We start from the raw sequence: 4,925 nt of genomic DNA on the forward strand, positions 1-4,925 counted from the left end.
CTCTCACCCTCTGCTGGAATTTTTTCCAAATAAGTGAATGCTCTAGGTCTCTGACATTTGTCTCTTTAAGCACAAATATTAATTTAAAAAAATTCTAATAATTTTTTTTTGCTTGAGCATACTTCTGAAATGTATTAAAACTTATCTGGCCCCTGAACAGAGTATACAAAGCATAACCTTCTCTTCCCTCGATGACCTGGGATTGCTCTCAAGAATACCCATTGCTGGCCTGAGCTGTCACTGCCTCCTCCTGAGTTCCCAGTAGGATGTCCAGACACCGCCTCTGGCCAGCCCTGTCTCGGCCCTCAGGGACCTCTGGCTGGCTTGGAGAGTGCTTTTGTGTGGCATTCCCAGCCCAGTGGGTTCATCTGGGCTGGAACCAGAGGGTGCTAGTGGAGGAGGGAAGGATGCAGGCACAGCAGAAGCATTCTCTCATTTGAACGCCTGGGGTCTGCCTCCGCCTCTGTTTAAACAAAGATGGCAATGTGTGCAGGACTGTGTGGACTAGAGGCCTGGCATGCTGTGCTCGGAGACCTCCTGTCTGTGTTTCCTTCCTCCTTCGCTGGCAGCTGCTGCCGCTCAGGGTCACAGAACTCACTTGTCACCTGTGGCCCTATTTTATCCATGGGGGCCTGGGAGGAGCTGGAACATGGATAGGGGTAGCTCCCACCCAACAAAGGAAGGGCCTCCTGGCCACGGCGCCTCTGTTCTGGATGAGCGAGGCTGCAGCAGTCTCAGTGGGTTCATGGTGTGCAGCGGCAAGGACCCTATGAGGAGCCTGCGTGAACCAGGAGCCGTCCCTAGGACAACACTAACTTCTATGGCCTTGTATTTTCCAGTCTGAGTGTCTAAAACCTGCTAAACATTCCCAGTTTGATTGGCAATGATCATGGCAAACATGTAAGTGGCCAAAGATAACAAAGAGAATCATAGAGCCATGGAAAGTCAGGCTAGAAGTGACCTTAGCAACCTTTTAGTCCAACCTCTCACTCAGATGGGGCGACCGAGACACAGGCAAGGGAATGATTTGTCAAAGGTCAGAGCAACAACAGAGGCAGAGCGAGGCCCAGGCCAGCCTGGGGCAGCCATCCCCTGCCAGGTCTCCTTCACAGGACAGCAGCCTCCACTCAGATCTGCCTGCCCTTGCCGTAGCCCCGTGCATTTTAATTGCTTATTCCTTTTCTTATCATGCCCTGGGGTAATTTTACAAAGGGCACAACTGCGACATTCAAACAAAACACATCTATTCTCAGGTTATTTTTCCTGATGTAAATCCTTATGATTAAAGAAGAAAATACAATTGTAGGTAAGACAAGCCAAAAAAAAAAAAAGAAAAAGAAAAAAGAAATATTTCAAGGTTGGCCACCCCCCAACAGACCTAAATCCTGCTAGAACTTCAGTAACCAAGCCAGTGGAGCCAGCTAGAGAGGGCCGAAAAGGGAGAGACCTAGAGGGGGCTTGGACCACACTGCAGCCTGGCTGCTTCTATCTGGAAGTGTCCATGGTGCTTGGAGAGACAAATGAGGGGGTGACGTTGGGAACCCAACAGGTCCCCCGTAAGAATGTGCAGTGGCCACCAGCATCATGGTAATAAGACATATACTGCATTTAAAGAGATCAGCAAAGCGGCCCAAGGGTGGTCTGAATCCCCGCTGACCGCCTGCGCCTAATGACAGGTGCTGGAAAGGCCAAACATGAGGGGATGAACTGGTCATATAGGTAGATGTGCAGGAATTTTATTTCATGGGGGTCAGGAGACGAAGGGACACAGGGGCCAGAGCCGTCTCTGCCCTCTGCCAGGCCCTGTGCAAGTGTCCTCCCCCTTAGGGGCCAGAAAATCTGGGGCCCCCCAAAAAGGGGGGTGGTAGGTATGGGGAGAGCTGCTGAAAAACCCGGCTCCCTCCCAGGAGAACCGCCCACCAGTGAGCCTCTGAGCTGCACGGCAGCGTCTCAGGAACACACTGTTCTCTTTGTTGGGGCAGAAATATGTTCGATGCTGATTATGCAGACTGATGAGTAGGCCTCTCTCGCTCTCTCCCTCTAATCTGGAGTCCTCCTGCTCAGCAGGCACAATTGCATGCAAGCGATCCTGGAAAAAGCACAGAATGAATTTTTTTGCCATCCATTGTTCTGGAGGTATTGTGAATGTCTGACATTCCAGGTGTAGAGTTGTGTAGCTGACTAGACTTCAGACAACCTCCCCGTCTGAGCCAGGGGCAGTGCAACCTGTGAAGAATGTGCACCCGGCCTGGCTACAGCCACAGCACCCCAATGGGCCCAGGAGCCAGCAGGAGACCTTTCTCAGAGGAAGGAGTCTTTTTTTTTCAGTTTCAAAATTCAGGTGATGTTTTAAGATGCATGTTAAAAACAAACCATCAGTGGCTGCTTCTGGAGGCAGGGGGATGCCTGGGAAGGGGCACGAGAGGGCTTTCTGGGTTGATGGGAACGCTGTTTTACTTGATAGGAATGTGGGTTACACAGATGTCTGCATTTGTCAGTGCAAAACTGATTGAACCGCACGCCAAAGATCCAGGCATTTCATTGTAGAGAAGTTATATTAAAAACAATATTTAGAGAAGACCTACAGGCTGTCAGTGGTAACGAAATCTAGATTAATGAGTTTTCCAGATAAAAACAGTAACAGTTAAAAATCAAAAACGTTTTTAGTTTTACTAGTTCAAAGGAAAACGAAAATACAGCAGCGTTCTAAAGCTGAGTGAACAAAGGACTCCAAATTACTTCAACTCTTCTGCTGACACAGGCTCTTCAACCTGAACATCGATGACGGGCTCGGTGATAATGGAATTAAGCATTTTGACTCCAAAGTCCTGTCCTCGATGCCTACGCTATAGGTCTATTTCCACTGCTGTCTCTCGGCCACCTCTATCTCCCACCCTCAGTGAATCTGCCTGCACCTGTACAACCTCTTTCCCCAGGACCAGCTGACGCTACAGTGCATCTCAGTTAGATTCAATCCAATTTGTATCAGCCCCTTATTCCACAGCAGGAACAGCAGACTGATACCAATTGGACCCGGTCTAGCAAGGAACAGACCCTGAGATCCCAACCTGGGCTGGAAGGGAAGCTGCCCGACGTCTTCACGTGGGGAAGAGTTGGAGATTTCTGATTGGAGTCTGGGCCATCAGCCACCCTGAGTCTCAGAGTGGCTCCCGTGTCCCAGATCCCTGAGATGACCCAGTTCATCCCAGGACTGACACCCACAAACTACCGCAGGAAGTAATTTCAGCTAATCAAGCTGCTCATCAGCTCTCCAGACTGGGCCACCACTTTCCCAGACAGCACACACAGGCCGGGAGACGCTCCGCCACAGACAAACAGATGCGATTTCCACTTTTGTTCTCATTAAACAGTAGCATAATCATGATTTATAAAAATATTCAAATCTTAAAAAGCAGGTCAAAGTGCAACCTCGTGAACTGAACTCGAAAAAGCTACTCACTCCATGTGCATGATCTGAAATCCTGATTTCTCTTTTATAAATTGTCGCAAGGGGATGAGGAGTTAGGGAAAGTAATCAGTTTTTAAAACTCTTTTCTTGGAAATAGTAAATTATGTTTCCAAACTCAAAATAGTCCAGTTTTTTTATATACCTAAAAATCAACTTCCAAAGCTCCAAACAGGTTTTTAAATCAGAGAAACAGTGTTTAAAGTGGCTTCACAGTCACAGCTGGTTGCCCATCACACACACATCATGTCACTGCTATCAGGAGCTTGTCTGTTTCTCCATCCTTCTGCTGGGGAAGGCAGGAGACGGCCGGGGGGTGTCTCTACGTATCGAGGGCAGTTGTCCTAACACTGGTCTTGATTGCTAGATCTACAAAACTAGGATCTAATAAAATGATACCAAGTGGTATGCAAATTCCCAAGGTTTAAACACAGCAAGTACACACCCAAATAAATGGAAATTCTAACAGTGAAACTTTCTCCACAGCTTCTGATCACTTACCTGTTTCTTTTTTCTCTCCATCTTTGTTCTGATTCCTGAAGAGCCCTCTGTACTCCTTCCAGACATCTCAAGGCGCAGTCAAGTCTCCCTTTTCCATGACGCCCTCCTGGACTGCCTACCTTCTGCACACCAGTGTTTGACATGAACACATCACTTTTTGTCCTTCCTTGCTAAGGCACCATCTGAATATCCTGCTCTTCCCTTCCAGACCATGCTGGGAAGAGCTGGGGAGAAGATCTACTTTAGAGCAGGGATGTTTTCATTCACTGTTATCTCACTGGTGGACAGCACAAGGCCTGCTGTACCGTTGGTACCAATACATATTTACAGGTCTAAGGAGGGTCATATATAAATTAATTATCCTCCCAATGCTAAAACCAAAGCAAATGCACTTAAATAAACCAATAACCTTCTACCCTAAAAAAAGCCAACACCTCCTACTCCTCTGTTCCCACCCATCTCAGCCAGTGGACAAGCACTGTATTTCTAGAGAATGCGCCTCAAATATTAAGGTTGAAGCATCCTAAGCAGTCCACGGAAAAAGTTGTGTCATAAACACAGCAGCTGCGCTGCTCCGCGCCACTCCTCCCTCATCTCCTGAGAGACTGCCCTGGGGTCTGGGAGACTCTGGATCTCCAAGTCATGCTTTCCTTTCTCTGGGTGGGGGCCAATAGTGCTGCCTCTATGAGCCCACGGGGCTGAAGACCTTTCTCCTCTTCCCACCTCTGACTTGCTCCAGCCGTCAGAGCCCAGCCTCCTTGCCCAACTCTGAGAAGTGCAATTGCTGAAATCAGACGGTGATTCTGATTACTCCATAGCTGCCCCAGAGCCAGGGAACTTCACCAAGTCACCTAAAGCGCAGCCACTGCTTGAGTCCGACAGCTCTGGAACAAGAAAATAAGTATCTATCCAGGTGGTCCTGACTTACACCCATAGAAGCCAGGTATTTTCAATGCAA

The 4,925-nt window shown here is 48.3% G+C and overlaps 1 protein-coding gene across 1 annotated transcript in view; it reads right to left on the reverse strand.

Moving 5' to 3' along the window:
* The window catches only part of KLHL29 (kelch-like family member 29), a 247,132-nt gene that overhangs the window by 209,072 nt on the left and 33,135 nt on the right, over positions 1 to 4,925 (reverse strand). The gene's annotated exons all lie outside the window — the stretch shown is intronic.

Source organism: Mandrillus leucophaeus, unplaced genomic scaffold (assembly GCF_000951045.1).
Source record: "Mandrillus leucophaeus isolate KB7577 unplaced genomic scaffold, Mleu.le_1.0 Scaffold13, whole genome shotgun sequence".
NCBI classification, from domain to species: domain Eukaryota; kingdom Metazoa; phylum Chordata; class Mammalia; order Primates; family Cercopithecidae; genus Mandrillus; species Mandrillus leucophaeus.